This window comes from Haliotis rufescens, unplaced genomic scaffold, assembly GCF_023055435.1.
Source record: "Haliotis rufescens isolate VD_foot unplaced genomic scaffold, xgHalRufe1.0.p SCAF_4, whole genome shotgun sequence".
Taxonomy (NCBI): Eukaryota; Metazoa; Mollusca; class Gastropoda; order Lepetellida; family Haliotidae; genus Haliotis; species Haliotis rufescens.
Genome location: NW_025964112.1, coordinates 44,732,426 through 44,745,751, shown reverse-complemented (window position 1 = coordinate 44,745,751; position 13,326 = coordinate 44,732,426).

Genomic DNA, 13,326 nt, shown 5'->3' with positions numbered 1-13,326 from the left:
ATTGCCCCGAACCTTTGAAGAGAGAAATATAAACTGTAAATATGGTGTAACCCCACTGGCCCAAGGCCCGTCCCCGGTGTTGCCTGCCACCCCAATCTTTGCCGCCTGTAGTAAGCTGGGTCACACCGTACAAAAAGAGATAGTTTACTGAGCCCAGGAAATGTACCACCAAATCCGGTTTCAAAGAATGACCATAAAGACCCCTTTGTTGTGGTATCCACAGAAAGTATTTTGGACAAGTGGAATTAAAAACATGTATCTATAAATATTTCAAATAAACACGAGGGCACAAAATCAACATTATAACCATCATCACCCCAATCATCTCAGCTTTATCCTCTTATTTCATATTTTATACAGGGCTGGGGGTTGCGAAATATGGTGAGATTAGTAAAGTGGTTACCGCGTTGCTCTTTTTTTCTCCGCCATGTTTGAACTTCAAGCGAATGAGGGGGCACGGGTGGCCTAGTCGTCTAAGGCGCCGCGATTCGCTGTGCAGAGTTGCGTCCCTTGGGCACGCCAGAAACCTATGATTGTGGGTCTGAATCCCGGTTCGCCCCGATTATGTTTCTAGGTTTGTCAGCACCACACCCGTGCTCGTGGGTTTCACCAAAGTGGTTAACGTCTGAGACCTGCATCACTTCGGACTTTCCTCCCACATTAAGATGACACGCCGTGATATAACTGGAATACTGTTAAAAGCGGCGTTAAACCCAACTCACCCCCTCACTCACTCAAGCGAAGTTTGATTCTGCGCCCATGTCACGTACACGGTTTACTGTTTTAGTATCAGACAGCCAGTTTGAGAAAAACAAATCTGATCAGACTAGTCAGAAAGATTTATTTTTCTCCACTGTACAGTTATTGGCATAAGACTATTGACGTTAAGTCCGCAACGAAAGTTTGTTTTGTCGACTGTTGCATATTTTTATCGACGTGTGTGTTATGGCGATTTAGAACGGCGCTTGAGACGAAACGTAACTGTTTATGATACTGATTGACAGAAATTATTTAAATGGTATTGAAAGACAGCTATGATCGTTAATATTAATGGTACAAGAAACGTTTAGAGACAGGAAGTTCAAGGTCAACGCGTAAACATTGGAAGGCCAAGCCTGAATTGATCGACAGAGCACGGTCGCATCATGGTCGTGCTGCGATATCTCGTATACCAGTTGTCGCACATGGTCGACAATCGTAGCGCTAAGAACGGGGCCCAGAGCTCCACAGGAAAGATGACGAGGAAAGCAGCTTCGCTTATTTCTCTCAGTCGACCCTGGAACATCGCGGCCTTCCAAAAAAATATTTGGATTTGGTGCAAGTCTCCCATTATCTCAATAATCAAGTTCAGGATAACGCAGTTTGACTAAATTTATTTCACTGATTATCGACCTGCCTTCCATCCCACGTCTATAACGTGACCAAATATTGATTTTCTTAATGACACCGTTCACCGTAAACTAAAAAGTAATGACGTTGTTAGAAATTATCAAACTTATGAATGACATTTACGATTTGATTAACGAATATATTTAACAGTGTGCAGTGTGAAAAACGTGATGTATAATTTCATTATAGCCATAAAACGTGTATTAAGAGTATCAAGTTACAGGATGCAACAGTAATACAAATCACCCACGTGCTCATACGTCAATAAACCACGTGGGGATTCAGGGTTCGAATAGGTCCCAGCAAGCTATGTTGATTGTACGAGGCGACTTAAAGTATCTTGTGGTCAGGCTCGGTGACTTGGTCATCTTACTTGGATCGTTGCTCAAAATATCGATCACTTTTTTGTCTGATCCAGCCTCAATTATTTGCAGGTTGCGGTCATATTGTTGTAAGATTGTTGGGTGTGGAGTTAAACAACAAATAAAACAACATTATTGTCTCTATGTCACAGTCTAGTAAGCCTATTCTGGTTAGAGAAATTATATTAACAGGTAGATAGTCTCTCAAGCACTAGCCCACTCCTTGTTGTTAATGGATAAGTAACGTTGCCTGTCTCTTGATAAGTAATGTGACCTTAATGTAGCTGGAATATTGCTGAGTGCGGCGTTAAACATCAAACAAACTAAACGCAATAAATTCCATATACATAAACAGTCAACATGAAGCTGAAGTATCCCTTGGCAAACCATTATCTCTCAGTCGCTGAAGCATCCCTCGACAAACCATTATCTCACACTCACTACAGCATTCCTCGACAAACCATTATCTCTCAGTCGCTGAAGCATCCCTCGACAAACCATTATCTCACACTCGCTACAGCATCCCTCGACAAACCATTATCTCACACTCGCTACAGCATCCCTCGACAAACCATTATCTCACACTCGCTACAGCATCCCTCGACAAACCATTATCTCACACTCGCAACAGCATCCCTCGACAAACCATTATCTCACACTCGCTACAGCATCACTCGATAAACCATTATCTCGATCTCGCTACAGTATCCCTAGATAAACCATTATCTCACACTCGCTACAGCACCCTCGACAAACCATTATCTCACACTCGCTACAGCATCCCTCGACAAACCATTAACTCACACTCGCTACAACATCCCTCGACAAACCATTATCTCGATCTCGCTACAGCATCCCTTGACAAACCATTATCTCACACTCGCTAGAGCATCTCTCGACAAACCATTATCTCGATCTCGCTACAACATCACTCGACAAAAACCATTATCTCACACTCGCTAGAGCATCCCTCGATAAACCATTATCTCACACTCGCTACAGCATCCCTCGACAAACCATTATCTCAATCTCGCTACAGCATCCCTCGACAAACCATTATCTCACACTTGCTACAGCATCCCTCGACAAACCATTATCTCAAACTCGCTACAGCATCCCTCCACAAACCATTATCTCACACTCGCTACAGCATCCCTCGACAAACCATTATCTAACACTCGCTACAGTATCCCTCGATAAACAATTATCTCACACTCGCTACAGCATCCCTCGATAAACCATTATCTCACACTCGCTAGAGCATCCCTCGACAAACCATTATCTCACACTTGCTACAGCATCCCTCAATAAACCATCATCTCACACTCGCTACAGCATCCCTCGACAAACAATTATCTCACACTTGCTACAGCATCCCTCAACAAACCATTATCTCACACTCGCTACAGCATCCTTGACAAAAACCATTACTCACACTCGCAACATCATCCCTCAACAAACAATTATCTCACACTCGCTACAGCATCCCTCGACAAACCATTATCTCACACTCGCTACAGCATCCCTCGACAAACCATTATCTCACACTCGCTACAGCATACCTCGATAAACCATTATCTCACACTCGCAACAGCATCCCTCGACAAACCATTATCTCACACTCGCTACAGCATCCCTCGACAAACCATTATCTCACACTCGCTACAGCATCCCTCGACAAACCATTATCTCACACTCGCTACAGCATCCCTCGATAAACCATTATCTCACACTCGCTACGGCATCCCTTCGACAAACCATTATCTCACACTCGCTACAGCATCCCTCGACAAACCATTATCTCACACTCGCTACAGCATCACTCGACAAAAACCATTATCTCACACTCGCTACAGCATCCCTTCGACAAACCATTATCTCACACTCGCTAGAGCATCCCATCAGAAACCATTATCTCACACTCGCTACAGCATCCCTCGACAAACCATTATCTCACACTCGCTACAGCATCCCTCGACAAACCATTATCTCACACTTGCTACAGCATCCCTCGACAAACCATTATCTCGATCCCGCTACAGCATCCCTCGACAAACCATTATCTCACACTCGCTACAGCATCCCTCGACAAACCATTAACTCACACTCGCAACAGCATCCCTCGTCAAACCATTATCTCACACTCGCTACACCATCCCTCGATAAACCATTATCTCACACTCGCTACAGCATCCCTCGATAAACCTTTATCTCACACTCGCTACAGCATCCCTCGACAAACCGTTATCTCGATCTCACTACAGCATCCCTCGACAAACCATTATCTCACACTCGCTACAGCATACCTCGACAAACCATTATCTCACACTCGCTACAGCATCCCTCGATAAACCATTATCTCACACTCGCTACAGCATCACTCGACAAACAATTATCTCACACTCGCTACAGCATCCCTTCATAAACCATTATCTCACAATCGCTACAGCATCCCTCGACAAACCATTATCTCACGCTCGCTACAGCATCCCTCGATAAACCATTACCTCACACTCGCAACAGCATCCCTCGACAAACCATTATCTCACACTCGCAACAGCATCCCTTGACAAACCACGATCTCACACTCGCTACAGCATCCCTCGACAAACCATTATCTCACACTCGCTACAGCATCCCTCGACAAACCATTATCTCACACTCGCTACAGCATCCCTTCGACAAACCATTATCTCACACTCGCTACAGCATCCCTCGATAAACCATTATCTCACACTCGCTACAGTATCCCTAGATAAACCATTATCTCACACTCGCTACAGCATCCCTCGACAAACCATTATCTCACACTTGCTACAGCATCCCTCGATAAACCATCATCTCACACTCGCTACAGCATCCCTCGACAAACAATTATCTCACCCTCGCTACAGCATCCCTCGATAAACCATTATCTCACACTCGCTACAGCATCCCTAGATAAACCATTATGTCACACTCGCTACAGCATCCCTAGATAAACCATTATCTCACACTCGCTAAAGCATCCCTCTATAAACCATTATCTCACACTCGCTACAGCATCCCTCGACAAACCATTATCTCGATCTCGCTACAGCATCCCTCGACAAACTATTATCTCACACTCGCTACAGCATCCCTCGACAAACCATTATCTCATACTCGCTACAGCATCCCTCGACAAACCATTAACTCACACTCGCTACAGCATCCCTCGATAAACCATTATCTCACACTCGCTACAGCATCCCTCGACAAACCATTATCTCACACTCGCTACGGCATCACTCGACAAACCATTATCTCACACTCGCTACAGCATCCCTCGACAAACCATTATCTCACACTCGCAACAGCATCCCTCGACAAACCATTAACTCACACTCGCTACAACATCCCTCGACAAACCATTATCTCGATTTCGCTACAGCATCCCTCGACAAACTATTATCTCACACTCGCTACAGCATCCCTCGACAAAAAACATTATCTCACACTCGCTACAGCATCCCTCGACAAACCATTATCTCACACTCGCTAGAGCATCCCATCATAAACCATTATCTCACACTCGCTACAGGATCACTCGACAAACAATTATCTCACACTCGCTACAGCATCCCTTGACAAACCATTAACTCACACTCGCTACAGCATCCCTCGACAAACCATTATCTCACACTCGCAACAGCATCCCTCGTCAAAACATTATCTCACACTCGCTACACCATCCCTCGATAAACCATTATCTCACACTCGCTACAGCACCCCTCGACAAACCGTTATCTCGATCTCACTACAGCATCCCTCAACAAACAATTATCTCACACTCGCTACAGCATTCCTCGACAAACCATTATGTCACACTCGCTACAGCATCCCTCGATAAACCATTATGTCACACTCGCTACAGCACCCCTCGACAAACCATTATCTCACACTCGCTACAGCATCCCTTCGACAAACCATTATCTCACACTCGCTACAGCATCCCTCGACAAACCATTATCTCACACTCGCTACAGCATCACTCGACAAAAAACATTATCTCACACTCACTACAGCATCCCTCGACAAACCATTATCTCACACTCGCTATATCATCCCTCGATAAACCATTATCTCACACTCGCTACAGCATCCCTCGATAAACCATTATCTCACACTCGCTACAGCATCCCTTGATAAACCATTATCTCACACTCGCTACAGCATCCCTCGGCAAACCATTATCTCCCACTTGCTACAGCATCCCTCAATAAACCATTATCTCACACTCGCTACAGCATCCCTCGATAAACCATTATCTCACACTCGCAACTGCATCCCTCGACAAACCATTATCTCACAATCGTTACAGCATCCCTCGACAAACCATTATCTCGATCTTGCTACAGCATCCCTCGATAAACCATTAACTCACACTCGCAACAGCATCCCTCGACAAACCATTATCTCACACTCGCTACACCATCCCTCGATAAACCATTATCTCACACTTGCTACAGCATCCCTCAATAAACCTTTATCTCACACTCGCTACAGCATCCCTCGATAAACCATTATCTCACACTCGCAACTGCATCCCTCGACAAACCATTATCTCACACTCGTTACAGCATCCCTCGACAAACCATTATCTCGATCTTGCTACAGCATCCCTCGATAAACCATTATCTCACACTCGTTACAGCATCCCTCGACAAACCATTATCTCACACTCGCTACAGCATCCCTCGATAAACCATTATCTCACACTCGCTACAGCATACCTCGATAAACCATTATCTCACACTTGCTACAGCATCCCTCGATAAACCATTATCTCACACTCGCTACAGCACCCCTCGACAAACCATTATCTCACACTCGCTACAGCATCCCTCGACAAACCATTATCTCACACTTGCTACAGCATCCCTCGACAAACCATTATCTCAAACTCGCTACAACATCCCTCGACGAACCATTATCTCGATCTCGCTACAGCATCCCTTGACAAACAATTATCTCACACTCGCTACAGCATCCCTTCATAAACCATTATCTCACAATCGCTACAGCATCCCTCGACAAACCATTATCTAACACTCGCTACAGCATCCCTAGATAAACAATTATCTCACACTCGCTACAGCATCCCTCGATAAACCATTATCTCACACTCGCTACAGCATCCCTCGACAAACCATTATCTCACACTTGCTACAGCATCCCTCAATAAACCATCATCTCACACTCGCTACAGCATCCCTCGACAAACAATTATCTCACACTCAGCATCCCTTAACAAACCATTATCTCACACTCGCTACAGCATCCCTCGACAAAAACCATTACTCACACTCGCAACATCATCCCTCAACAAACAATTATCTCACACTCGCTACAGCATCCCTCCATAAACCATTATCTCACACTTGCTACAGCATCCCTTGACAAACCATTATCTCACACTCGCTACAGCATCCCTCGATAAACCATTATCTCACACTCGCAACAGCATCCCTCGACAAACCATTATCTCACACTCGCTACAGCATCCCTCGACAAACCATTATCTCACACTCGCTACAGCATCCCTCGACAAACCATTATCTCACGCTCGCTACAGCATCCCTCGATAAACCATTATCTCACACTCGCTACAGCATCCCTTCGACAAACCATTATCTCACACTCGCTACAGCATCCCTCGACAAACCATTATCTCACACTCGCTACAGCATCCCTCGACAAACCATTATCTCACACTCGCTACAGCATCCCTCGACAAACCATTAACTCACACTCGCAACAGCATCCCTCGACAAACCATTATCTCACACTCGCTACACCATCCCTCGATAAACCATTATCTCACACTTGCTACAGCATCCCTCAATAAACCTTTATCTCACACTCGCTACAGCATCCCTCGATAAACCATTATCTCACACTCGCAACTGCATCCCTCGACAAACCATTATCTCACACTCGTTACAGCATCCCTCGACAAACCATTATCTCGATCTTGCTACAGCATCCCTCGATAAACCATTATCTCACACTCGTTACAGCATCCCTCGACAAACCATTATCTCACACTCGCTACAGCATCCCTCGATAAACCATTATCTCACACTCGCTACAGCATCCCTCGATAAACCATTATCTCTAAAAGGTACTGGGTTGACCGCAAGGCCCTGTGGGTCGCATCAATATGTTACGGGAATATTGTAATGAATATAATCTTAGTGTTAATCGAGATAAAAGTAAGACCGATGTTTTCAAAAATGGAGGTGTCCTTTCTAAAAGGGAGAAGTGGTATTTTAGGAAAAACCCTATCGAATGTGTTACCTCGAATACGTGTTTAGGCATGGCTTGGAATATATTTTGTTTGTTTGTTTTTTGTTTAAAGCAACATTCCAGCGGAGTATTCCCTTGGAATATGAACTTTGAAAGTGCTATATTGCAATCCAAAAGAGCTTTATTTGGTATTTTAGGAAGTTAATCAAGACTTAAACCTATGCCAAATGATGTTTTCTTCAAGTTTTTTGAAAGCAAAGAACTGCCAATTTTAATGTATGGTGCTGGGGTATGGGGCATTGCTATTGGTTGTATGTCAATACATGTGGATGTCGGAGGTCATTCCGACCGGAATGTTCACATTACCAAGTGGCGTGATGATGCCGTCACATTCAAGGGTTTTTATTTAACGATGTTGACAGTGAAAGTTCTAGAATCCATCCGATAATTTAATTCCATGGTTTAATTAGGATTTGACTTCATGCTGACTTTGATATATCGCACTTTGACAGCTCTTGGAGGTGTGACCTCATTGTCATTCATTCCGGGTCACGTGACATCCGGAATATATTGTTAACATTACATGGGTCCAGTTCCGGTTGCAGCAGAGTTCGTACACTTTCAAGTTTCAAAGTTTATTGTACAGTTTAATTGTTTTAACAGTTCAGAAAAACTAATCGTAGGATGGATACAGACAGGTACCAAATTCTAGAGCCACGATGCCGAGAGACTGATGTTTCCAGTACAGTTGACAGTCTGTATCGCGACTCACGACCTCGAAACCATGTGCAAGATTTTTCAGTTCAGTGAATAATTAATAAACTCGTTATTGAACTTTACCTACTTGTTGTGTGAGCCTTCTGAATTTCGCTAGTTTCGACAAAGGTCACTTTGTAGATCCTTGTGATATATTGTCGCTAAACCTCGTCTCCAAGCTCTGGTATTTACTTTGTCACATTTTGTGACTGGTGGCATCATCCATTTATTTTAGTAGTTTACCCACAAGTAATTATCGACCAGTCTTGGGCCGTTCCGGTACAATAGACATGTCCTAGGGTAAAATTAATTGGGCTTCAAAACTCAAAAAGTTGTTTGGGTGAAATTTGGGAACAACAGCAGACACAATCTATTGATAGTCTTATGACAGGGTTTATGATACGACTGAAATGTATATATGAACACATCTTCCCGAGGCAAGTGAGTTAACTGACTATAAAAGTCCAGTTTCCAGTTAGAAGGGACATAACTCGTAATAGCCACTGGTGGCGCTACGATCGGGCCCAGGAATTCCAGCATAGTTCGGCAAGGATGGAAAAGGGTCTTTAAAAGTCAGTTAACGCTCTTGCCTCGGGAAGATGATATGAACAGGGCTGGCATTCCTCACCGACATGTGGTTCTAATAAACTTGTCCTATTCATTGTTTGCAGTTCCCATTAATCATACGTAGAAACAGGTCGATATAAATAACAAGAGAAAAAAGAATTTGCAAAACATGTAATTCTTGATATACAGAGAATGTGGATAACTTGCTTTTTTGTGAGGCTTATGCAGATCTGCGTTAAATGTATCATCCTAAGAAATAAAAACTACATGCCACTTTACAGAACTATAATGCATTAATGTCTGTTGATAACATTGATACCGTTAGACATTTGGCAAGGTTTGTATTCTATGCAATGCAATAAAGAAACAAAAGGGTTAACGTGTAATTCAATGATTGCTAGCTGGCTGCACCAGTGATCGATGCGTAGACACACAACGCATGCATCTAAAAGGGTGTTATTGGCATATCGTACTTGAAAATGTAAAGTCCGTGAGTTTGTGCAGTTTGTCGATGATCTATTGCAGAACTCGCGAACAAATACGTTTGAAATAGTGTATACAGACTTTCACAGTTGTATTGTAGTACAAGAATCGTGGCATTATAAAGGTTCAGAGCATCACTAATAGCCACAATATCATCCCCGCCTCTACTTACGACCTGTATGCCAGTTATATCGCGGCGTGTCAGCATAATGTGTGAGGAAAGCCCGAAGTAATGCAGGTTTCAGACGTTTACCACTTCGGTGAAACCCACGAGCACGGGTGTGGTGCTGACAAACCTAGAAACAATCGGGGCCAACCGGGATTCGAACCCTGTTGCAAAATGAGACCGAGTGGACATCCGGAAGAAAGGTCGCCCTCATTCACCGATGCAATCATGAATCCTTCATGCTCCGAAACTGGACAGTTGATATTTACAACCGATTTCATAGCAGATAAATCATCTGCTGACTCGTATGAAATTACATGGTCAATATGACTTGATATCTGAAGCCACATAGTCCCAACATCATTTTGTGATATCAGCCATTTATAATATCCAACCGTGATGCCTGAATTATGTTACTCTCAAACGTATCTGGTCAAATCCTTGGCAACACTGATAACCTTTTATATATTTTGTCCATGACGCATTATGATTCTCTGAGAAGATTATTCACACCGGTAATCTATAGCCTCCATGCACTATCATCATACATCAAGAGCAGTTATATCCTGGGCCCACTTGCACAAAGCGATCTTAGCGCCACAAGTATTGTAAGCCTATGTTAAAATATGGGAGTTACGATCATCTTAGTGCTAACATCGCTTTGTGCAAGTGGGCCCTGGTGCAGACTGATTAAGCTACCTCAGTATAGAATTCACCGCTATGCATATAAAACGAATAAAACCTTTGATTACACATGGGTATCTTATATAAGAACGATTTTATTTAGATATGGCTTTGGATTTATATGGCTTTCTCAAGACATGCATCTCAAAACTATCTTAATGATAATGGCGAACATACCTTGTCATCGCGAATAAGAATTGTTTTATTTAGTTATGGATTTGGATTTATATGGCTGTCTTAGACTTTGGTTGCTTTTCGTCATTTATAATAAGCTTAATGGTGAGCTTAAATTTAAGATTTTATGACTGCTTCATTCAATTTGGCCAACTCCTTCGACGATCTAAGTGCAATTATATTTCTCGGTTAAAATCTTTACTCCGTGTGGAAAACTATTTAAGCTGTAACCTTCTCCCTTATCAACGGAAAATAAAAACTTGAGCCTTGCCGTCAAGTAGAGACTTTATATAAAGAACGTCCCTGTTTATACTGCTAGGCTGGAGGCATTGGTTAAGTTGAGGAGGAACTACATGTATTATTGATATATGACAGCTACAAAACCGAGAAGAGAATGTTTAGCCAATCATCAACCCACCAATAACTGAAACCTTTGAAAGACTGATGGCAACCGACAATATCCATTGTATTACATTTTTATTAAATTTCTTTGTTTTACTAAAGATCAGAAGCAAAACAGGTATCGATGTAACGTAAAGTGATGACTACACAATGCCATTTAGAAAGTGGTCAAATGTAACAAATGTTATATTTGGGATAACACTTTCTTAGTAAACAACAGATTCTCGTAATTTTGGGGGGTTGAGTCCCGTCCGTGATTCGAACCAACACTTGCCAGAGTCAGGCACCTAATCGCCAGCACACAAAGGTAGCGATCTAACCCACTCAGCCACCGAGGCTCCTAGAAAAATGAAAGTCCGACAACTAGTAGTCTAGATCACGTACTTTGAGTACCCCTCTGACAAGTGTAAATTGGCACGGCTCCCATGGCCGAAAGCTATGAATACACAATGCCATTTAGAACGGATGGGACTCAACCCAAAACATGTACGAGAATCTGTACTTTACTTAGAAAGTTTTATCCCAAATATAACATTTGTAACGTCAAGTTGTTTGCACTCCACCGTTTATTCAGCAAGTACATTCAGTTATGTTCACCATCTTCTTTGTATTATTGGCCTAGGACCTACAGTACAGAATAAAGTCTGTCTGTCCGCAATCCAAATTTTACATATTTGTTCATTATTGCCCCTGTTATTTAATAATGACGAGAACTAAGTGATAAAGAGAAGTTCTGAACTATCCCTATCATTTAAAAAGACCACACATTTTATTGAAACCACAATCAATACAATAAATAACAATAAACGGATCGGCATGACTAGGTTTGTTGTTAATCACAAAGTACAAAGTCACTCCTTAACAAATGTTGCACAATCTTCAATACAACGATTGCTTGTCTTTGTAGAATTACAATGGAAAAAGTAAAGAACTAGCAAATAGAGAGCATGTGGACGAGATTGTGCATGAGTTTCGAGATTAGATATTTTTTTAGTTACTACAACACCAGATATATGTAATTTTTTTTTTAGCTCCGAGCCTGAATTTTTTGTTTTAAGACTTTTTGCTCAAAAGTGCCCCCGCCCCCTAACCACCCCAAAATATCAAATGGTCGGCCCCTAAGATACAGTTAGTTCCACATTACATTAAAACTTTTCACTAATCAGGTCCGAAATTGAACAGGATATCAAATAACTTCGATACGAGTAACGTGGAACATTATTATGCTTCAGAATATTGAAAAAGAAGAAAATTGTCAGCCACAAACAATATATTGTTGCAAGACGTGTATTTTCAAAAACAATTTTAAGCTCATATTTATAATTACAAAAAAGATCTGGGTAGTGATATTATCTATTGTTGACTTACACGTTTTATTGCCACGGTTGTGATATGTGTCCTGTAAAATACACGTGTAACAACTAACACAATAATTTCATTCTCGCCCCCATCTCACCCCAATGGATAGAGTGTCTGCCGGGAGCGTGGAAGGTCGGTGGTTCGATACCCACCCGCGGCGCTGAGTGCGGCGTTAAACAACAAACCAACCAACCCATCTGCGTCATACCAAAATACGTTAAAGATCATTTTTATTACCCTGCCTGGAGATCGGCATTAATGGGATAAAACAAGGACTGGTCGGCTCGAGTCTGTAGACTGTTTCTGAGTTGGGTATCCACGGCGGCATGGTATCCCGCTGGTCTCCATTAAACCGGCATGACTAGTACAAGCAGCCACACACGCACATACAGGCACACAGGTATCTAGATGAACGCAATAATCTCGAACGCGGCCTTAAACCCCCTTTCACCTTTTGCTGTGAGTTCAATCATAAAGGTTTACTGGGACAGGAACCAGGATTGAGTTCAACGAAGCAATGTAAATGTATTGTTATATATTTCAAAAGGTTGTATTTGATGGATGAATATCAGTGACCTTGTGTATTCGATTCATGAGTATCAGTGACCTTGGCGAAACGTTAACAATCATCCAACAACGGAGTTCATAATGTCTCCTTTGTATTTAGGGGTGGGTGGGGTAGACTAGTGGTTAAAGCGTTCGCTCGTCACGCCA